General features: G+C 42.2%; 1 protein-coding gene across 1 annotated transcript in view; it reads right to left on the bottom strand.

Moving 5' to 3' along the window:
* Window positions 1-24,774, bottom strand: part of lrmda (leucine rich melanocyte differentiation associated) — a 210,934-nt gene that overhangs the window by 30,642 nt on the left and 155,518 nt on the right. The window lies entirely within an intron of this gene.

The following is a 24,774-nucleotide window of genomic DNA, read 5'->3' as shown; positions in this document are numbered from 1 at the left end:
GCAAAACTGGACTGAACCTCTGACTGTGAGCACAGTCAGAGGTTCAGGCTAAACGCGTGTGATGAATGCGGGTTTGGGACAAAGAGAAAACAGTGGCCTCTATGTCATGAGACAGTATTCCCACACGGGTCAACAGTTTGTGTGTTGTTATTCTTTTGGTGCACTTTCAAGGTCCAAAACATTCTCTTTTTTTCCACCTTAGCCTTTTAGCTAGCGGAGCAGGCAGTTTATCATGACACAGCGATATCTGATGCCTTTGCAGAAATACTTTCCTTTCTTGCAGGAAGGAATTCACTAGGCCTTTAATCATGGCAAGAGACTCAACTGACAAATACATATTAGAGATGGCTTGGAGCTGCATTTTTCCCACTTTTATTGTTGTTCCTCTACATGCCCATGCATAACCTTGAGAAATGGAATGGTCTGCACTGTTAAATGGAACCATATTCTTCATCGGCAAAGAGAGCAATGTGAACTGAAAACGATCACATAATGTGCTTTCAGATAGCATCTCTGAAAGGCATTAAGGTCTGGCCAGCATGTGTCTCATATTATACCAAGGAAAAAAAAGAAGACAAAATGCGCCTATTTTAAAGGCCTTGCTTCATGTATGCTGGAGAGTCAGCTTTTGAAAAAAAAAAAAGTGCTTAAAAGAAGAATATAGTTTTGACAGCAGACCTGCTGCTAAAACCTCCTAAGAAATGTCACAGATCACTCCCCTGCTTCTGCGATGTACATTTATGAAGTAAAAGAACTAAAAATATGAACACATTGTACTCAGTAACTACTGTCACCTGACATGTAAGGAAAATAGTTGGGTATTTATAGCATTGAGCTAGCAAAACAAATATTGGACTGAGACTAAAGATCCTACAGCAAAATGATCACCACCCATCTCATTTTTGAGACATGTATCAAGGTTTATTTAGCGTTTTCCTATCTTTGAATTTTGCCATTTTGGTTTGCAACTCATATTACCGATCAGTACAAACACACTCAGTGTTCGTCTATGTCACTTCATAGGAAAAGAAACAAGCGACTCAGGCATTAAGACGGGAATTGTGAGCTGTCTGATCTACCTTTGTGCATGTCTGGGCCACCATAGAGTTGCGCCCCCTGCTTGCCTCATTTCCTGGTCTGCATGAAAGATCACAAGCCTGGGCCCCTTTAGGCCTGCTTGGCCCACAAAAATCCCCTCCTAATCCTGATGCTCAGCCACAATTAATCTTCCGGGTTGCCACATTATTAACAGCACCACCCGCAGATGATATAGGGGGTGCTGGATGAGAACAAGGGAGCACTACTTAGGTGTGGTGAATACTAGATGGAGCTTAGCACTCTGGCTGTGGTCCTATGGGACATTAGTCACCTTGTTTTCAGTGCTGAAACCAACTCCACCCCAGTGATATGACACCACTACTTTACTTCCTCGCTCTAATGCCTGCTGATCACACAGCTGACCCGTAGGTGGCTGTTGTAACTCCAACTTCCACTTGTCTCGATCTTCCCCTTTAAACCCTCAGATCTTCATCATTAGCCCTTGACATTTGCACTCAAGCATGCATGTGAAACAAATGGAGGACGATTTTTCTGTACTTGCTACGAGAGGATTAATAGCTTTATGTTTTAGCACTTTAAACAAGTGTTTTTTTCCACCAGTATTTCTAAACTGGCTACTCATAAAGCATGGTCCATTACAAAGAAAATGCAAAAAGAAAGAAACTCTGATTATACTAATAATAGAAAACTTTTGGTGCCTTTATTAAACATATTTAGAAAGTAGGTTGGAGAAACTAAGTGAACCCCTATTCTAATGCTGCTCAGAGTTTGGTGCTCCAATTACTGTAAGGAGCTGTTTGTTATAAGGTCACACAATGTCTGTACTGACAAAGTCTGCTTATCCTAAAAACACTGACGTGAATCATATCACAAGGAAAACACATTTAAAGCATTTTATTGATGCGCAAAGCTGGAAAGGGCTGCTCATCAAGAAACAATAAACAAGCTGGCTACGATTGAAGATTATTCAGGATTGTTGCTTACTCTCTATGCAAGTATGTGTCCCGCAGTGTTCAGACCAAGAGCACGATATGCAATCCTGGAAAAGGTGAAAAAGGACCACCAGGAGGTATCTCTACAATTTGTTAAATTTCTAAGATAAGCACTGAGTAAGACAGGTGGCTATTGAAGGAAGCTATTAAGCAACCTACCATTTTGCAGACACATATAAACAAAACAAAGCTCAACACTGTGTGTTTCACAAATGAAGCAAAAACACTTCAGGGTCAATGTAAAGTGGACTGTTGAGACACAAAATGCTATGTTTAGAGGAAAGGGGGTGTCGCACATTACCACCAAAGCATTCAAATGTGAAGTCTGGTGAAGTGAGCGTCGCTGTTCTGCAGCTACTGAGAGAACAGTACAGAAAACACAGGGCAGCAGTCCAGGGAGCTTAGAAGAGATCGGACTGAGGTGAAGGTTCTACAAGTTTCTAATTTCTAATTTTTCATCCCTGCGCTGTGAGTGGTCAAGATGTACGAATCAAAATTTAAAAAATCCAAATGTCATTTAAGTTTGAAATTATGACTGCGATGTAGACATGGGGCACCATTTTCTGATTAATTAATGCAGGAATCCTTTATATTACAAAGGGTTTGCAAACTTTCTGTCAAATCAGAAACCTCCGATGTACTAAACATACGACCTGTCCCATCGTGTCCTTTTCACATTTTCAAAACAAGGACTTCATTTACACTCCATCTCCCACTGTTCCCTCTTTCCTGTATCATTTCTTTCACTCCCTCTGGCTCTTTGGCTTGATTTCTCCAGCTGTACCTACACTGAACAGAGGGAGGTGCTGCTGTGTTGTCTATGTAAGATGCTCCTGGACGCCCTTCTTCTCTCTCCTCTCTCTGCTGTCCAGATTAGTCTGCTCATCAAGCTGAGCATTGTTTTAATTTGCTGGGCCCGGGGCATATGCTGAGTGTTCACATCATTATTGTCTCTGTGCAATGTGAGTTATCACCACAGCTTATGATAATGTGGCACAAATTTACAGGCTTGGGAGCACCACGGATTCCGTGATAATAAAGGGTGGACAGAGGGGAGTGCAAAGAGGGAGAGAGAAATGAAGAAAGTGTGTGTAGATGTATGTGTGCGAGCAGGAGAGTGGAATAGGTAGAGAGAGGAAGCTCCGTTGGATGTCATTATGAAAGATGATTCCCATACTAGATAATACATCACACCAGTGCTGTCTGTCTTCTCCTTTTCAGTGTTGTTATGTGAATAAATGCTGATAAACCCAGAGGCAATAGTGATTATTACTTCCAACATATCATCATGAGAGAGAGGGGAGGAGGAAGACAGGGGAGGGATGGAAAAAGAAGAAAAGCAAGTCACAAAGAGAGCCACATGGAGCACATAACCACCTCCACGGTGGGGATCTTCAAAATGTAAGACACTGAAAAAGTGAGTCAGGGAAGCCTGACGCAAATCTAGTTGTTTTTCACATGCAACTGCCACAAAGTTGACAAAGTTTCGCAAGCTTGGCTGCGGATTAGAGATCTTGATGGGCGTTACATTACAGTACATTATGAAGATATTAGTTCATCTAGAAGATTTCTCTCAAATCTGACGCCGGCCATCGCGGTGAGCACATAAAGCAACCGTGTTGCACCATGTCTTACACACTGTTTTCCTTTCTGGCGATCTGTCTCTGAAGTCTCCCTTTGACCAGCTCATCCTGACACAGCTGGTTCCTGCCTCGCCTCACCTCACCTCTCTCCTTAAGACTGACCAGCAATACAATCTAATTACAGCCGCGCTACAGAGGGAGACCAGTGTAAACACCAGCCCTTTTTATCTCCTTATACATCTGGACAAGTAGACAAAGTGCTAAAAGGAAATAAATGTGGCCTGACAGCCACATCAAAGAGTTCAGCCAGAGGCTTACTGCTACTTAGGGCACAGGAATGTTGTTGCTAAGCATCAGCCCGCAACCTATCAGGGTGCAAAGAGGGCCCTGTCCTGCCTTACAGAGGGAAAAGGGGAAAAGAGAGAAATGAAGAGGAGAGAGGGGAAGGGAGGGCGAGGGGAGGGGAGGGGGCTGACATTGAGGGGAGGCTAGGGACTCAAGGAGATTTTTGTAGCTTAAAGCAATTGTTGGAAGAAACAAGCCTTCTGTTTTGTTTTCTCTTGACACCATTTCTGCTTTTTGTGCTTGCAAAAGACATGTATAAAAATGTCTTTTGATATGTTTTCTCTTTGGGTCTATATCAAAATATTTCTTTTGTGTCTGTGCATGGAACTTTTTTCACATCTTGTCTCTATAAACTGGTGCAGCTTTCTGATCATGTTGGAGATCAGAGGAGACACAACTTGTGAACTTATTTGAGTCAACATTTAATGCTGGCATGACACGTTTATTTCTTCACTAGATGGAATTTTTTATGATTCGTGTTTCGCACTTCTAAAGTTGTTTTTTTTTGAGAGGGGAGGTTACAAACAATGCAACACTTTTAGAAATAAACAATGAAAAATGAATAAGCAGCAACGGCTCGGAGCATCTCTCAGCATGTAATGGCACTGATGAAATGGAAAATGCTCTAATTCGCTACCAGAGATCGAGCAGAGGCATTTGTACGCTCTCAAAGAAAAGTCTAATCTAATGGAATATCACACTGGTGCACAAGATATTATTTTGGATGCCAGAGCAGCACTTTGCATGAGGTCAAATAATTAAAATGGGTACTTTGGCATCAAAATATGGCGAAGACTGCAATAGAAGTGTATTAATTAAGATGTTTTCATGTCATGTTACACGAGACCTCAGTGATTCTGAGCGTGCGTAGTGAAAAGAAAAAATAAAATGAGTGTGCATGAAAAGAATGAATTCCGTTTTCTTGGGTGATGGCAGGGGGAAGAAAATTTGATGTAACGGTGCCTGCACTTGTGAGCAGAACGGCAGTGTTTTCCCCAGCAGGAAGACTACTGAGCGTGCGTTTAATGATTAGCCAGTTCTACTCCAATGAACTTGTTCTGAGTAAACGTATCATATGATCACTGATCACAAGAGGAACTGATGTTTCGCTCGGGGCACGAGACACACAGAGTGAACCGGCAACAGTAAAAACCTGCAGTTCTGTGTACGGCTAAGCGTCAGACAGGCAAAGGTTGAGTGCCGCTGAACGTTAATCACCCACAGCGATGACTCACAGATGGTAATAAGGCTGTGTTTGTTTTGAGGTTGAAATTTAAAGAGTCGTCGACCTTTTGGGCGAGCGTCTTGCTGGATAAGTACAGGTGATTTAAAGGAGAAAGTCTTCATTGCAGGTATGCAGCACAATTGGCTTAAAGCTATTTTTTATTTTGGTTTAGTTTGACCTTTCCACGGGCGCAGATGCTAATGCTACAAAGTTGCAAAGACAGACAGACACACACGCAAATAAAGCATCATGAAATCTTTCAAGTATTAGTCGAAACTGTAATTTGTTACCTTGGTCAAACTTTTAAGCAAAACCTAACCAGTTGTCTCTCACATTTCCACAGGCGCCATTTCTTTTATCACTAAACAAGAGGGGGAAAAGTAAGGTATGAGCTTTCTGATCTACCTGTGACAAAAATTATTTTTGTCATAGTTTTGCCTTATTTAACTGGTGTGAAAAGAAATATTTTCATCTTTCCTTGTTTTAAGGCAAACTACACAAACACACACACACGCACAAAACCACAGCAACTCAGGAGTGTGACATATCATGAGGCTTTCTGTTCCGATTAGGGGCTGTATCTAACGTCAAGGCTGTTTTCTAGAGTGTAGGATGTTTAATAATTGAAGACTCTGGGAGCGGGCCTGTCACACCGGCTTGTCTAGAATGTTTCCTATGCAATTAGATGCCGAGAGACATTTGAAGAGGACCCACAAAAAGAGCTACAAAAAGTGACATGTGAACTTAAAGGAAATTAGCTCTTCACACGAGTGAAATGTGAAGGTTACTTAGCAATGCTTAACTCAGACTGTGGCTGTGTGAAGTGTGTGTTTGACTCAGCCCTGCTACGAAGACTGCGATTTTCTTTACTTTGAGCCGGCTTCAGTCAGTAAGATCACAGAGGGAACGAAAACTAATTTTGACTCAAGGCACACGGAGAGAAAAAAGAGGAAAAAAAAACCCTGAGATGTGTCAAAATAATGAGATCTCTTGATGTTTTCTGGGAAGATACGGGATGATGCAGACAGATGCACAACTCACATCTTCACCCAAGGACACAGACACACAAACACCCGTTGAACATTTAACCGCAACTTCAAAACACACACATTTGCATGTGTGCAGGAACTCACATTAAAAACCTCAAACACACACACACACACACACACACAAAATATTTTTTTAATGCACGAAACACTAATGCACATCTATTTCAGTGTTCACTTACATTCAGGCCAAAACTCAAAACTGATTAGTTGATTAACACAGATTTTGAGTTGTGTGATGTAAATACAGTTCAAGCTCTGGCGTCTAAATGAAAGAAATCTGACCTGAACTCCAAGCAAAACATTCAGTAGCACGACTTCTTTTCTTAATTAAACAAAAAAAAATGGTACCTTATTGTCGTCGTGGTTTTGTGATTTGTTTTTCAGCACACAAACACAATTTTGCCTGTGATTGTGACAAATCAGACCACCACATAATTAGGCTGGCCTTTATTTTCATTTGAAAATATTAGACACATCCTGTAAAAACAGATGATTAAAACACTCTGTATCCATCTCCCGCTTGCCTCCAATCTCTGACAACCTTTCACAGGAAGTTCCCCCACATCCGCATCTCGGAATCGCTACGTCGCAACGATAACGCTGTCATTCTCCACACCTATCGTAAGTCACGAGCAAACCACCGAGATGCTCCGTCGCAAGACAGAACCCTCTGCGGGCCTGTAAGCTGTATCATTACAGCATGTCATCTTTGTGGCAAAGGAGCGGAGCCGAGCTCTCTAATTACACTCTGCTTACTCCATTTACCCAGACTGGGACAGAGCAGCAGGCAAACAAAGCATTAAAAATGGAGTGCTTTCCCCTGTTCTGTGCCCGTGTCTTTCTTCTGGTGCCTGTTGTCCTCCCCTGGTTGTTGTTGTTGTTGCTGTAAAAGCTGCCGAGGAGAGATAGCAGAGGGCACATGCCACTGCACCGTCCTCTCCAGCCCTCCTTGACTTTCCCACCCTCCCAATCTTTTTCAGCCCTTCCTTCAAAAGGACTTATGAAGGTGAGTGGCTATGTGACAGGCCAGGAATAAAAGAGACAAACCAGGGATAAAAATTAAATAAAAAGTAGCTGTCTGAAATAGTAATTGCACTCCTTTGCTGAGCATGCTTTCAGATATATAAACCTGATTTACTGTCGGTGTTGCTGCCACAAATCAGAAGGCCCTCTGAGAAACACTCGTGCTATGAAATTGTTTAATCTCATCAAGTTCTGCTTTCACAGCAGGCCATAAATCACATAGTCTTTGTTATCATAGACCTCCATGAGCGCCTCTGAGGCAGGCAATGGATCGTGGGTATATATAATCTTGACTGCGCAAACAGCAGGGTCTGAGCAGCCTGAAATACTTTCATATTAGCCGCGGTGCAGCTGGCGGAACACAAGCGCCCTGATGGATATCTCATTTCCTGCGCTCTGCATCTATTTCGAGCAAATTATTACTGCATAAATTTCTTGTCAACAGAAACGGCCAATTAATTAAGTTAAAATGCACTCGTGATCACATCTACACACCAGCGAGGGCAATTTTCCGCTAAGCAAATTTATTGCAGGGGTCACTGTAATGAATGACTCTAAACTTTGTGATAAAGTGGCAGACAGGCCAATATCTACACAGGAACTGTGGTAGGGACATATTTGCATAAGGCAAATTTACGTGAAAACACTCGAGGACGACAGCTGGAGGTGGGTGAGGATTTTTTTTTCTTATTTTACAACTACAAAACAAAATGTCGGTCAATCTCTGGCTCTTCACTATTTCATCAAAGATGTGCACCTTTGGATAGAGATCGTGAATGCACCTTTGCCATTTAACATAGAAAATATACACATTTAACAGAGCTCGCAACCTGAATGAATTATTCATAATGTATGAGGGCTTGGGAGTTTGTGGAGGGTGCGGGGGGGGGGGTGTTGGCGGTTGTTTATTCAGCTTGGGCCGTTTATCAGAGAGTGAGGATCCCACGGCGGGGATGAGTTCCGAGATTTATCTGTGCTAGGGCTCCAAAGCAGATAAATCAAGGGGTGTAATCATGCTCTGAGTGGCCCAGCTGTGACCCCGTAGTGAACTAATGACACAGGGATATCTAAGCCCCTTTTCCTCTTCCTGGGTTAGGCCCTTAGGTTAGTCCCCTGTCAGACACAAAGCTAAAGAAAGACACTGCTTCACAGAAAAACTGAGGGGGAAACTTAAGGCCCTTCATGTCCTTTTGTCCTGTTTACACAACACCAGCGAGCAGGATTGTTCACCCGCGCCTAAAAATAACAGCGCTGGAGCGATGTAACAGCCGACAACTACTGTACAACAATGTTTGTTCAAACAATAGCAACGAGTATCGATTGCACGTATACACCATCGCAGGTTCACGAGCCGCTATTCACAACAGCCCATGTAAAAGATACTGCTGTTTGGCTGAGGATGTCTCCCATTCCCTCCCAGAGCAAAGGCTTTCTCCAGGACCGAGCCTGCTCTGATTTATCATGTCTTCTGCTAGCAGGCTGTCTGATTAAGCCAGTGGAACTTTGTTTCACTCTCCTCTCTCTTTAATCTGTCTCTCAGCGAGATAAATTAGCCAGTGCCGTGCCAGCTCCTGCTCTCTTTACCTCCCTCCCTCCGTCTCTTCCTCCCTCTCAGCCTTTCTCTCTGTTTATCTTTTCTGTCTGTCACACATTGAGAAGAGAGCAGACACATCTGCTCCTGCACTGCTGCAGGAGATAGGGCTGGGCTACATCCTTGGTCAGATTTAGCTAAGAGTGTCTGCGAGTGAGAATGAGGGAACGAGTGTGTTTTTCCTCTCTTTTTCTCCCCTTGACAAGACTCTGTCAAACAATCTCCCTCTCCTTGGCTGGGCTTATGTTCTTTGTTGTCAGCTAATAAATCAGAGAGTATTTATGATCTGCAATCCCTATTCTTAGGCTTTTAATGGCGACACGTTTGTGGGTGAATTAAAGCAGTGTTTTATTCACTAGGCTGTGGGCCAAAGTGAGAGGCCTAGGTGCCTCTGCCTGTGAATGTTTCTCCTCTCTCCGCTCTTGCTCGGGTGTTAAATCATACTCATTGTCAGGCAGCGCTAAGTTAGTGTGCGTCATTGGGGAGAGCAGGAAGCACTGGGCATAATTCTGTCCATCAGTTTAATTTATTGTATCGGTAGCTTTGTAATCTCTGCCCCATAAACTACAGGAGCTGACAGACAAGAATTTGGTTTTAAAGGCGACGCTCATCCGCATTTTGGCTGGCGATGGGCCTTATTTTTGCCTCAGCTTTCTGATTTCATATCCAGCCACAGGAGAAAAAATGTAAAGGTTGTTGCAAAATGCTTTTTTCTCTGCTATTAACCACTGCAGACATAATGGTTTTTTGGTCAGGTTATCGTATACATGAAAGATTACTAAAAGTAAATGTTAGAAGAAGAAGAAGAAGACGAGAGCCAATAAAAGATGGAAAAAAAAGAGAAAGAAGAGGCGGTTCGAGGACACAACCTTGCTCAGAGGTTTTATTTCAGGTGAAATATAAGTCCTAATACCAGGGTACTGCTGCAGCATCTGCTTTGCAGATAGTGCACTTGGCTCTCCTTCCAGTGCCAGTGAATATAAATCAGGTGAGGCACCTCAATGCTAGGCCTGACTCCTAGAGGCCAACAAATCTTTAACATGAGATTAGGGCCTCAGTGGAGTCATCCATCTTTGGGTGATGGAGGAAAATATCACAACACTCTATGGGCAATATGGTTTCACAGAGTCAGGACCGATGTCTATTAGAATGTCTATTAGGATAAAAAGTCCAACAACTCACTGTTTGCACACACTGTGAATTAATTCCTACAGTGTGGATGACAAACACAAGTCTTTTCTAAATACAACTACAAGCCCGATAACATAAAATAACAAGAAGAAGAAAAGAATCAGTATCAGTATAAAATATATAATACATTTTCCTGGAAGAAATAATCTGAAGATAATACTCGGAGGAATAATTACCCTCTTCTTTTGTCAACACATGCTTTATGGGCATTTTCTTTTAATTGTAATAAACGTAAATGGTGCCATGTGTCAACTACAAAGAACGCAGAGCAAAGCAACGCTGCCAATTACCCTATAAAACATGCATATCTTCCAAAGCATGGGTCTCCTCTGTGGGTTTAACTCACCAAAGGCAACGGGTGTTTTACAAGATGCTCGCTCAGTGGATACAATTGTGCTTAGCATAAAAGGAAAAGCAGGCTGCGAGGACCCAACAATGAACCATATCTCCCTGTAGCCTTTTCAGCGAGCTGCATTTACATATCAAGCCACTAGCCTGATGTGTAAACACATTCCATCAGATGCCGCCATCGTAGCCAATGAGAGCCATTTCATTCCAGCTATACCTCACACACTGTGCAGCATTAGACAAAGGGAGAGAGGCCTGAAAGAGACATCTCATGTCATCACCCGAGAGATAATGGAATTGTTATACATCCTTGATCACAGACACTCTCACGGCATCTTGCTCTCTTTTTCACTCATTCTTTGTCTCGGTGCTCTTGGTCTCTCTATCGCTCTCTCCCTCTCTCACAAATGTGCGCACAGACACACAAGCGCACGAGTAAAAATTCCAGCACACTTCAGTGCGATAGCTCCTCTTCTCTTTCAGGGTTTCATCTCAATAGCTTTTTTATCTGAGCACTTCAATTTGCAAGCCTAGCTGGAAGGCAGCTCCTCCTGATATGTTAATTGCAGGGTACTTAAGCACTAAAAGATTAACATAAAACCCTTTGGAAACAAGCTAATAGTTTATGATAATTCGTGCATGGCCTTTGTCTGTCTATCATTACATTGCCTCTAGCGATAATTTTATCAAGGGGCTGTAAAATATCATTTTAACAAGTTCACTTTCAGATAATTAATAGTAGAAACTGTATTATTCAATTGAGCCACACTGGCACCATTAACAATATGGCAAGTAAGCTATAATTAAAGTATTTCATTTTATTAACCTATTCATAACGCTGTGCAAATGATGACACAGAGACACAGAAAGGCTTTCCCCTTTTTTTTCTTGGTGAAGCACTGTCACCAGAGCAATTACAGGAACCCAGGGTTGTCTCCTCAGTTAGCCGAGCTGATTGAAGCTTTTCAATTAGCAGGTGGGTGTATGCATCGCTCCCACAAAGAGAGGCGGCACACATGCAGGAGACCTGCAAACCTGCTGACACACTCATGGAATTTGTGTTCTTTCCCAGAACCAAAGTATTAAGACTGAGAGCTTAGACTGAACCTACACTGGGTAAGAGGAAATGAGTAAGGTGGATGAGGGAGAGAAGGCCATAGCAGATCCACCTAATTTATAAAAATCAAGCTGCTTAGAGCAGAGTTTGTGCATTGACAGCTGGTAAAATAAATAAATAAATAAATAAATAAATTGAATTAATATTTAATAGTAGCCTCAAACTGAGTATTCAAGAAAGCCAACAACCATTCAGAATACATGGCATCCCTACTAGAAGACAAGCATATAGTTCACATGGAAGCTTGTTTCTGCCAGGCAGAGCCAAGTTGAACTTTTGAGTTATCTTAAAAAGTTGAGTAAAGTAAATTTTGACCCAAAAGGAAGTAACTTGAAAATATTGAGTCACTAAGTCACATTTTTGAGATACTAACCTGAAATTTTGAGTTACAGATGACATTTTTTTGTTTTTTTATTTCCAGTGGCAGAAACAAACTTCCACAATTTTTATCTGCAATCTTGAGGCATGGCTGTCTCAGAGTTAGTGCGATAGTCAATGCATGTACACTGTACCTGAGAGTGAATGCATGCGTGTCTGATAGCCCAACTGGCCCCTAACACACACACACACACACACACACACACACACACACACACACACACACACACACACACACCCCTTCTCCTTCAGACACACCACCCCTCTCATGAATAATACAAAAACTCCCTTTCACCAAACAGCTCAAATAGCTACTCATTCATCTGCATACCTGGAGCCTCGCAAAATGATTGGCCCGCCATTACCGCTGGAAAAAAAAAGGAGAGCGAGACAGAGCGAGAGAGAGAGAGAAATGTTCCCCAAACAATTTGCTTCAAAATAAGACAGGAATAATTCTGTCCTTTTCAGCGACACAGACAGGCCCCTGTGCATAATGATGTTAGCGTAATGGGGTGACAGATAGACTGTGAGACCATGACATTAGCATGAGAAACGCACCAGTGAGCAACCGCTCAACTGTGGTCTCAGAGGGCCCTCAGAAATACACTCTGAACATCGTTTGTCTCACAGCTCTATGAGCCTGACAAATGAAGACATGCCACGTTTTATGTCGAGCAATATACCATTCCACTTTAGCAAACACACGACTAAATGACAAAGGGAAACCCGGCTCTGCATTATACAAACACACTATCTCCTGTCCTATTAGTGAGGTATAACCTCATTCAAGGTCGGATGGAAAACAGGGACACCTTAGCGTTTCTCCTTCTTAATAAGGTAAGAAGACTTACAGCAAAGAACACGGTCAATCAAACGGAACCCCCAAACTAATTAAGCAATTTTGCTTTCCAAGGAGATATTTCAACAGGTTACATGCTGAGAGTACACTGAAGCCAAGACTTAAAATCTGACCTACAGTAAAAGCTATTTCAAAGTTTATTAAAATAAATGCTAGGCATAGTAACATCACTTTAAGACTAGGAATTGAAATTATTAAGACTGCATTTTTGTTTTATTAAGTGTGAAAAGACACTGGACAGCCAACTGGCAGTGCACAGTGACCAAATCAAATCTCAGAAAGCAGAATAAACCCTTTCCCCTTCCCATGTCCTTTTAGAGAGTAACTAGCAGTCAGTGTTTGTTAAGGCTAATTATATATTTAAAACTAGAGCGCTATCTCAAAGTTAGGGAAATATAATCATGTGTTTATAAAAAGGGATATACAGGATGTAAGCCAATGTCAAAATGTAGATGCTGCAGACATGAGCCGCAGCCTAAAAATGGTCGAGCTATGACAGCCCTGACGTTCACAGCACGACACTGTCGAAGGGTGAATGCTTCCTGTAAACGTTTATCTTCACTGTGAGTGTGTGTCTGTGTGTGGTACAGCTTGGCGACAGGAGCTTCTCTGAGGCTTTATCTGTGGCATGACAAGACAACCTGTAATATACGAGCATCTGGAGCTCCTCTTCAAACACAGCCTTATCTCACGCCAAACATTCCCCGAGGCCAGAGCAGAGCAAGAGTTGCTCGGACCAGACAAGACCTCACACCGTCTCTCCGCATCCCACCCAACCCGCAAGCCGAGTGTTGGGTGCGCAAGCTGAGAAGAGCCCATCAAAGCGCGCGTGCGTGTGTTTACAACGAGGGTCCTGTGAGCGCAGCTTCGACAGCTAAGAGCAACAGTGTGACTTTACAGTGACGGAGATCATCTGCTCCGAGTTTTTTCCCCCTCCTTGCTAATCGAGCTAGCGGTTAACGGTGCTGCACTCAACATAAATGGACGCCCTCCCTCCTCACTCGCTGGTTTAAACATATTTGTTGAGATGAGAACTAAACGCCCATCACTCATGTTTCTGTTTAGGAGAATTTATCTTAAGGTAAACACTCAGGGCCATTATAGAGGATTTGAATGAGCTGCATGTGCATGCTATCACTTGTTAGACTACTGCCTTTTTATACATCAGTCTTAATCACATAAAACACCTTTTAAAATAGCATCTTATAACCTTAAAATAATGCAGGCATTAAATCAGGAATGGCAGAGCTCAATTCTCCAAGCTTTCTCTTGACAAAATAACTGTGATGCAGGTGAAGACAAAGCGCAGAGAGGAAGCTGCCTAGTTGGAAAGCTTCACTCTTTTCTCTGTATCTCGCGCTCCGCATGGACTGCCGCCTTCAGCCAGCCTATGGGGGGGATGTAGACGTGCCCCTCTCTGGGGCCTGTACATACGGCCTGTGCCTCACTTCAAAGAGAGGGCATAAGGGCAGCGTTCTCCCCCAACTCAGATCCATTCAGCACACAGCTGATTCCTCCATGTGTGTCTCTCTTTGACTCTCTCTAGGCCCCTCTAGCTTTCATTTCAGACTGCTTTCTATCCTCGTTTTTTTTTTCTTAATTTATTTTTTTCCTTTTCTGGAAGATGCATAAAGGAAGTACAGCTCATAGTTTATGTGTGGGTTTGTGTGTGTCCCTTTGAAGTCTCATAATGAAGAGCAACACCGTGCAATCTCTAAACATGCTGTCACACAGGCCCCTCTTCACGATTCACAACTTAATGCCAAGCATGCAGATATTGCAGCTAAAATGCATATGAATGCTTGCTGACTTCTGCGTGCATTGGAACAAATGACGGATGTCGCAGATAACAAAAAGAAACACGCATCACGGAGGGTGCGAGAGAGGAAGTACATTTGAAAAGAAGCAAAGCAAAGAGAGGAGCTGAGCTCAGCGGCTGTAGCGAAGGGAGGTCTGGCCCTTACAAATCCTTTCTTTTTTGATCTCTTCATCCAGATGAAAGAACAGAATGAGGCAGGATTATGCAGGACAATTGCGCTTTCTCCCCAAACCCTGACTTGATCGGCTTTTACGCGAGCTCTAATCATTTTCAATTACGCACATTTTCTGACATCCTGTAATAGCTACACTGCAGGTCTTAAACTCTCCGGTTGCCCCAGTGCTCCCCTGCAGCCTCCTTTTTTTGTTTTGCTAAGCTTCTCATCCCCAGACAGCATGCCAGTAGTGTCTGCTGACAAACTGAATGGGCCTGAACTGCAACTTGTTGTTTAAGGTGCCAAATAACCCAATTACCAGATGCTTGACAAGGATGTTATTTGGCGTTTGATTGAATGCGCTTTTGTGTCAGTGAAGCATTGAATTAGTGTTGTTTGTTTGTGGAAGCCTCTGGGACCCCTCCTCAGTCTCTGGTTTATTTTTATGTTTTTTGTCCTTTGTGTTTTGGGGACGTGGGGGTCCTTTTGGTATGATAATCAACTGGTATAAAACATACATGTTGTATAATTTATTTACCAACCATTTTTTTCAGAAATCCACTGGCTTGCACAAAGATTAACTCGACATTCAACCTTTAAGTGGTTAAGAAAACATCTTCAAAAAGAGCCTCTCAAGACATGAACTGTGTTTGTAATGTTGCACTGATTGCAACCATGGCAGCCTAGTCGCCCCTCTGTGCATTCACCTGGTGCCTAATTCCAGTCAAACTTTAGAGCTTGGTGTGCCTTGAGGGACTCAAGAGCTCAAGTACTTGACTGAGACAGACAGCACCATTAGCAGGCCCTGGACCAGCCCCAACCCTGACAACCACTCACAGCTGGCAATGGCAGGCAGAGGAATGAGTCTCCTTTTCTTTAGTTTAGTCAGAGAGCAGTGCAACAAATGCCCATCACTCACTCACTCAGTACCCAGCAGGATGGTCCACTGCTTGTGAGGACACATAGGAACAATGGGGAAAATGCCATCCAGTCACCAGTGAAATGATACACTTTTGACCAAGGTCCAATTTCAATTTAATTTTATTTATAAAGCGCCAAATCACAACATTATGGTGCCTCAAGGCGCTGATGAAACTAGCAGATTCCACTCACATTTTAATGATGTTCTGCCTTAACAGACTTCAATCAGATGAAAGGTAAATACATACAAAACCCCAAAGAAAAGTGATTAAACATAAGGTCAGAGCAGTTATTCCTGTAATACATGTCGGTAAAACACCCAGAAGTTTTTCAATGATGTCGCCTGTATTTAATGAGTTTTCAGTAGTATTCTTACTGTATTTATATCCAGGCAGGCATGCTTGGACCAACTGTATATAATGTGTAATATGAGGTGTGATCAAAAAGAACTACGTGCATGTGCACATTTGTGATTTTACAATAGTTCATGAAATTGCACAAAGAGAAAACATCAAATTCTGTGTCAAACTGATTGTTTATGTCGAGGATCACCACTGGTGATGAGACCTGGATATAACCTGGATTACAGTAGAAAAGCCAGTTGCACTAGGTCAGTAGTGCAACTGTGAACATGCCCCACCCCCAGACCCCCACCTTTGGTGCAATCAATCTGATCTGCAGAGTTTGCAACTCTGTGCCCAACCTGCGTACGGATTAGAGCGTGAGCCATTAAAGGGTGGCCAGCATGCATTGCACAGGCACTGATCAGAACAGGTTCAAACCTGCTGGTTAACTGGGGCCTTTCTATATGAAGTTTGCACGCTCTCCCTGCAGGTGCTCCAGTTTCCTCCCAGAATCCAAAGACGTGCACATTAAGTTAACTGGCGATTAAGGAAAAAACTAAATCGACTGTGAGGTGTGGGATGTGAGCATGCAGGTTTGTTTGTTTCTCTGCGACACACTAAAGACCTGCCCAGGTTCTATCCTGCCTTTCATGTAGACTCAGATCTTATACTGGCATGCTTGGGTCCCAGTGACATAAATTTCATTATCAGCCAGTTTTTTGTAACCAAGTGGACTACGCATGTACATTCAGGCAGATGATGTTCACATCTTCCACACTCAAAAATGAGGTTTGATTTATTACTTGTTATCATCTAGGATAGTCTAGCATAGTCATCTCTGTCTGCCAGTGGCTGTCTGTCATTATCAGCTTTGATAATGCCTAATAGTGTCCTCAACAAAGATCCCTAACAGGATGAGTTTATTTCCCCAGCTCTTTGCAGCTTATTGGCTGGGGCCTCTACTTCTAATCACCTTTCATTACAGCCTTCTGATCCCCAGCTTCCCTTTGTACACCGCGCTTCATCGTCTTTATTTTCCGCTCTAATTGCATGTGAAATATGCCCCCTTTGATTCTGCCTGCATGCCAAAGTGCTATCAGAGAGAGAGTGTCGAAAAGTGTCATGCGTGTCTCTCCACTTGGAGGATGAGTGAGCCGCATATTCACCTGCTGAGGACAAACCTATTTCTCCCCAAGATATGACGTATCTATCACCAGCTCAGTGGATATCAGCGCGATCTGTCAACATAATAGCTGTGTGTGTGTGTGTGTGTGTGTGTGTGTGTGTGTGTGTGTGTGTGTGTGTGTGTGTGGAGGGGGGGGGGGGGGACTGGAGTGGGGAGGGGAGAAAAAAAAACCATGCAGATCGGTGCTTTGAATTGCATTGTTATAGTCAAACACTCAGATATGTTTTTGCGTGTTTAATTTTCTGAGCAGCGTGACCACGATATACGGTAGTGTAACCTATTCGCTGCTGACAGAAAAAAGGAAAAAAAATAGCTTTTCCATGTGCCTTTTTTTCCTTTTTTCAAATGCCATCATTTGTTACTGTTCACTGGAGGTTGTGTACCCACCATGTTAGGGTTGTTCACTGTCAGTGTTTAACCTTTTCAATATGATATCTGTAGGACCTTTTGTGACCACTGTGCAGTTCTAGAAGGGCTTGTCTGCAGATTTTATACACCGTTTCTTCTTCAGGGGCTAACTCGTAAAAGAAAAACATACTATACAAAAGGCACAATTAGATAATGGAGGCTCTCTCTGACGAAGTATCAGTCTAACAAGGGCCTTATTTTGGTAACAAATTCATGGAAGGGCCCTTGAGCGGCTCGATATCTGCTTATTGTTAAGCTAGTGTTCTGGGATGGGGAGACTGGAACAGGAGAGAGACAGAGAGACCTCAGTCTGACAGAATCTAATCAAGAGTTGTCCTAACATATTACAACTGACTTAAGCTCTTCTAAGATCTTCCCTCCCAGTTAAGTCTCACTAATTCAGAATCAAAATAACCAGTGGGACCGAGACAAGGAGAGAAAGTGAGACAGGGAGGCGAGATTAGGAGATGGCACGGAGGGAAAAAACACATACACACACATCACTTTCTGACTGAAATAGAAGGGTACTTCTGGCTCCAATTTCAGCATATGCTAGGGTGAGCTGCAGAAAGATAAATGAGCTCTCCAGCACCAAGAGGAAACCGATTCTTTATCAGGCATGCCTCTATTTACTGACATTAAGAATGATAATATCAATCAGCAAGCTGTCAGCAACCCAAGTGGGCTGTGAGGAGAACAAAGTTTCCACTGTCTCGCTTTTGAAACGTTTACAAGGAGATGTTGATGTACCTGCCATTCAGGTGCAAATAATGTCATCACCACACACCCAGATCGGGGCGTACTACTCCACCTTAGTGATGAGTAAAAGTGCCCAGGGCCCTTTCCCAAAGCTAGTGTTCATAGCTAGGAAAAACAAAGCTGACGGGTTAATGAGCTAGCAATCACCACAACCAGGAGAGCACCATAGCACCAACATGTCTGTACTCCCCATCTCCCCGTGAAATATAGCTGTGGGTAACAGAATTTTTTTTCTACCTTTGGTGGTGATGAGCAGGAGAAAACACATGGCAGCAGCATCAGGGAAGCGTCTGTGTAATTACTTTTGGCCATCTTTCAAACCTTTCTCTCTCAGGAGAGAGATGTGTGACAACATATGACAAGAAAGCCAACAGGCTTTCCATACAGAATAATGGAATCCATCATCACTGAGGCAGACACACCTGTCTGGCTTTGAGAACAATGCCACACTGCCTATTTATTAGGTGCCAGAAAAGTTTATGTTTGTGCAGTGACAGTGACAGCAACTTGATCCTTTTCATTTTTGGAAGGGGGATCTCAAGCTTTGGGGAAAGGAAGGAGGAGGGGAAAGTCTGACTCACATATTTTTCTTCTCTCGGTGGTGCACAGTGAGTTCTCTTTTTTCATGATAGCTGTCTGCTAAGGAGTCAGAAGACAAATAACAAAGACTGTCATTCTCCAGGAGGATTTCACTAATTCTTTTTTTTTTCTCTTCACCACAGAAAGATATTATATTCTTTTGACACTTCAAGTCCAGGGCCAGCTCAATCTTCCCTGGATTTCGCAAGATATGGGATTGTTTAGCAAATCAGGGAATGATTTAATCATTTGTGCTAGTTTGACATTTGCAGCATGAACACAAATGATTAATAAGAAGAACTCGCCAGGTTTCAGTCAGGAAACCTTTTTACACAGAAATGGTAATTTTTTTCAAAACTTTATCAGAAATACAATTACCTGATCAAACAAGTGTGCGTTTATAGCTGATGGTTGTGGATGTTCATGCATAGTAAGTCCTTTCCAACTGGGCAAAATTTAGTCAGTGCATTCAGTGTGTGAGGTGCATGTGCAAAACTCATCATCATTAATTAAAAAAATCAACTTAAAAATGTTAAAAAAAAATTGCAAAATACAGCACTATACAAAAAAATAAACTAAAAGAAAATAAACACATATATTTAAGCTCATGAAAACTGGGACTGAGCCACACAGTGTGCTGGTGTTGGTCCATGACCGCTCAGTGGGCCATCACTCTAGCTTGATTGTCAAGCAGCCGTGTTGACATGGTCCTTTACAGTCTTTACTGCTGGCTGCCATCTTAACAGTTAATAATTAGGTTTCCTCCTGCCACAAAACACAGTGCCACGTTGACAAAAGCCAATGGCAACCGAGGTGGCGGTGTGGCTGCCACATTATAAATAGTCTGACCAAATGATTAATGAGAGGGGCCACAGAGCTAAAGCAGCAATCTCACACACAGACAAAAGCTGCCTGCACAGCTGCCTGCGCGCACACACATTAAAAAAAAAAAAAATTAAACAAAACCCAACAAGACAAGCCCTGTCGCTGGATAGAAACAAGAACTGAGGCAGAGTGGCAGGGAAAGTGGAAACATGCCAAGTAAATAAATTACTGAATTTCGACCGACAGCTTATGATGACTTTATTTAACCTCGAAGCGCTTTTGGGGAATCCTCATTAACATTTTGACACGCTCGGTTGAATGGCGAGGTCAGACAGGTTCCAAACGCACGGGAGGTTCAGAAGAGGCACGCAAATTCTTTTATGATGATTATGAAGTACAGACGTGGGAGAAAAGAGGAAAAAGAGCACGACAGAGAGCCCTTAACATTTAAGGAGTTAGGATTTTTGACTAAGTCGGGCCAAAATCTAATTTCTTTTGGTAAGAAGTACTTTCCACCCCCAGTGTTTCATTGGCACCAACGCACAACCCTCAAGTCCACATGAAAGGCCAAACATCTGTGCTTATTATATTATGTTTAGAGTTCGACAGGCTGACATTGTAGGCAAATGCTTGTTATAATACAGGAAAACAAACTGTTGCCTAACAGAAATACTCAGTCTGTTGATCCTGCACCTCTTCGCACACTAACACCATCGATCTGTTTGAATTCCCACTTTGTCTGCGTGTTTCCCTTCCACCTTTCAGTTCGAAGTTTTGACAGCGACTCACATTTCCTCCCCGTTTCAATCATCTACCTTCGTGTCACTTCACAGTAATACGGGCTGAGCACTTCTGCTATAAATGTGACCCGTTGCCATTTTCAAATTGCACTCATCAAAGCAGACGTATCAAATCAATCAAAGCATGGAGTGGATGGATGAATGGAAAATAGCAGTGACAATACTGACAAATATCTATTTATATTTTTTTTTCCTCTTGAGGGAACGATCCACAAACAAACATGGACGCCGTATTGCACCACCGGTCAACAATTATCTTGAATATTTGGATGTACTGCTGCTTCAAACAAGTTTTTTTTTTCCATTTGATGGGCCTTATTCTTCCCCTCCACTTTGCTGTGCTCAGCTAGCAGGGCTCTCAGTCGTCACAACATCTCCCTTTAATGCCCCTGACAGGGGGTTATTTGCTCCCATATATGTTTTCTCTCCAATTACACCATGGCAGGCTGGAGGCTGCCAAACCACACCGCTGAGATGCTGATGGTCACCTCTTTGACTAGTCCTTCCTGCCTCCTGCACTATATTTTTCATCTTTTTAGATTCTATTAGAGAGGAGGACTCTCTCATTTGTCTGTCCTTGGTCGAAAGTGTTGTTTAACACCTGACAAGCATCAGCATCACTACAATGTGAACTGCTATTTGGTATAGGAAGGTAGCACTGGACCTCTATTTTCAATTTTATTTTTCCTTCAAGGTATACGTTTAGCACCGATGTGGGATCAGCATTTTACAAGAACAGCATGAAAATATTCTTATGGTAAAATTTCATTGCATTTACTGTGAGTGTAATCCTGGGAAAAAAATAATAAATAATGCGCACATAAGTGTTCAAACAGTTCAAGCACCTGCAGAAGCCTGAGCCGTCATGGGGATGTGAAGTACCACAAACACTGTTTTTAATAAAAGCATTTTTTAGTTAAATGCTTCAGCCTGATAATTTCACGCAAAGCACAATGTTAATATACACCAAAAAACACTAATTAGGCTAATTTGCTTGATTCTTTTGGGCTTTTTTACAGCTATCAGGCTGCTCAAAGATAAAGTAAAATGACACCAGGGGACTGATATCTCAAATATACAAGATGCAAACCCCCTGAATCAATACAGCAAAACAGACAGCATTTGTGAGTATAGCTTTAAGCTAAGTGTGATGCCAAATGCAAAGGCTGCCATTGATACCACAATGAAAAATGCATGATTTCAGAGAGAGCAGCCTTTTATCTACAAGGCAAGATCAATAGTGGGAAGGGGTTATGGAATCAAAGTTGTTTTGCTGGTGTAGTAGTTAACTGACACTCTTAAAAAAAACATCTGAATGCAATTTGAAAGAACAAAGCATGCTAAAATACAAATGGAGGAGAGTAAGGCAAAGTTCTTTGGGTTGATAAACTTTCTTTTCACATTCAGGAAGGCAATATCAAACGCTGAGTGTACAGGGCAACAAAAGTCAGATTCGTTTACTAGCAAGAAGCTCTACGCACGATCAGTGAGATATATATTTATTTATTTATTTATTTCCTTTTTGGCTTGAACTTGAGCAAAACAAAAATAAGAACTACAATACCTGAAATGACAAAATCGAAAATCAATGAGACACTGCATTTGTTTTAAGCAGCAAGACAGTGTGCGCCTCTGTTCTTCTGGGAAAGAAGTTCTTTAATCATTCATTAAGTTACAGACTGTTGTGGGACAAACAAAGAAATTCAAGGTTTAAAAAAATAATAGTAGAAAAAGTACTAATGTCTTTTACCTGGGTAAAAGTTGCATTATAATAATGATAAAAGAAAATACTCTATTAAGTATAATTTAAAATATCCTGATTAAAAAAAGAAAGAGTAGTGCTATTTATACGCCATCATTGAAATATTTCTAAATCATCGATGTCATGGCAACAATATATATTTTTAATAACTTGATTTGTACGTGGTTTAGATTTTCTAAAATAAAATAATTCACTGCTAAAAAGCATAAAAAGTACCGTTTTTCTAATGAATTATAGTGGAGTAAAATAAATCAACCACAGTCTGAGAATAACCACCCTCGCTAGTTGCCTAACTGTACGCACAGGATTTTAAACAAGAACAAACAGACTCAGAGCTGCACGGTACTAAATAACACCATCTGAACACTGATTTCAACATGACACCGACACAGCTAATTATTCTGTAACTCAAGCCATGCCTCTGTCCTGACCTTCGCCCTGTGAGTGGACTGAGGACGAGCCAGCAGCTTTCAGCAGAGGCTTGGACCTGTCTGGCCTGAGAATGTGACAGGAGATAGACAGAGGAGCGAGACGAGAAAAAAGAGAAAGGGTCACAGCAGAGAAATAGAGACACGAGAGAGCGAGACAGAGAGAGACACAAAGAGGGAGGAAACATGAGAGAGAGCGGGAAAGAGGCAATGAAAGTGAGTGGAAATGACTGACAGACAGAGGATTCATCACAGGTAAAGAGTGAAGGCTCTGGCCACAGAGGGACTTGGTGAGAAAGCTAACAGATAGCAATCTGAGTTTTCACTCTGCGCCACGGCTAACAGCTAGCAGCTACCCTGTCACCGCTGCCTAAACAAGCCCAGTGTTTTCATCTCCATATACACAACGTGGCATTCTGTCTTTTCTTCTGATGGAGATAAGATGTATAAATTATGAGCAGCTGACAAAGTCTACTCCAGCGCCCTCGGCGTCTCATCAATCACTAGCCTGTGTGTCAGCAGGTAACTGACGTGGCCCCCGGAGGCACAGCCCCCTCTTTAGGTGTGTGAGTGTTTTTGTGTGCAAAAAAAAAAAAAAAGAAATGTGTGTGTTTGCTACTGTGCAACTGCGCCTTTGTACAAGCCAGAGTATCGTGCCTGTGTGTGCGCAATATGAGAGCCTGTGTGAACAGCTGATTCAGTCTTAACTCCATGCTTTAAAGACAAAAAAAGAAAAAGAAACACAACTTGCGCACACCAGCAAGACAAACACAACTCCTGAGTATGTGTGTGAACTCAAGGATTTACTGTTACACCTTGAGGTTATCTGATGTGCTGATATGCTCTGAAGAGAAAGCTAAATTACACAGAAAAGCATGAAAAAATGTAATAAGGTACTAAAAAAAGAGTGAAACTGGGAGCCAGCCTGCTGGGTGGAGCACTGAAGGCCTTTGATGGCCAGTGGTAGGCCACCCAGTATGATTATTTCTATTAACACTTTTCCATGAGCCTCAGACCCCCCCCCCCATCTAAAAGTGTAACTTGGTTTCAGGCCGATGGTTGTGAGAGTCGGCCGTGACAACAAAAAATACACTTGAACTGCATTTTCAATGTACCAAATTCACAGATATTACAAATGGGAACACTTAAGTGTTTAACAGATCACTGCTAAAGTAAACAACATAATTACACAGTGTGTCAGGAAAACAGTATAATTACAAGCTACAAGTTGTCAGTGACTGATTTCACATCATTCCCATTTACAGGCCAATCATAGTCTTTTCACTGCTCATGTTTACCAGAATAAAGACCTAATTTTATTGCCGTAATTACAACTTGCTGTGTCCAAATGGAACCGATTACGTTGGCATTGCGGAGTGTTAATGAACAAAAAAAAAGATAGAAAATAAGTATTTAATGATTTGGGATTTTTGTGCCACTAGATTGTTTCTTTTTTTTTTAATGGAGTTTGTACATTTTTTGCCTTGAAACGAATCTGAAAAAGCCCGATTGAGTTGATACTGAATTTCCATTCAAGGACAGCTTGTGTGTGGAAAAAAAAAAACTACTTAGAAATACGTGCATTCGGTGAAACATTCATTCCTTTTGAAATATACTGGTATATAACCTCAAACCACATCACTTGCCAAATTACACAATGTTTGTGCAGACGGCCCAAAGCAGGTAGCATTCGCTCACTCACACAATATCGATTGGCTGTGTTCGAGTGAAGTTGAAGAAGGAGGGAGCGAAACTGAAAAATTTTGACTCCCTATGGGGACGGGAGAAACGGCTCATCTCAGCACCAAAGAGAAAGAGGGCTGTCATGTTTTGTGTGATGAGCTGAAAGACTAGACGGGGGCCTGGAGCAGCCGTGTATTCCTTCCCCTATAAACAAACCTCCGAAAACAAACAGTTCCACCCCACAGAGAAGGAGATGGGACAGTGAGACAAGAAGCGAGGGCAGACAGGTGTCACGGAAGAATGACATCTATGACAGAGGGCACTGAGAGACAAGCTGCAATAGATA

The sequence above is a fragment of the Aulonocara sp. 'chitande type north' Nkhata Bay genome, linkage group LG13 (genome assembly GCF_057382095.1).
Source record: "Aulonocara sp. 'chitande type north' Nkhata Bay isolate Kocher_YH1m ecotype deep benthic linkage group LG13, A_spYH_male_GT1.1, whole genome shotgun sequence".
Classification (NCBI taxonomy): domain Eukaryota; kingdom Metazoa; phylum Chordata; class Actinopteri; order Cichliformes; family Cichlidae; genus Aulonocara; species Aulonocara sp. 'chitande type north' Nkhata Bay.
This window is presented reverse-complemented; position numbering and strand designations above follow the sequence as displayed.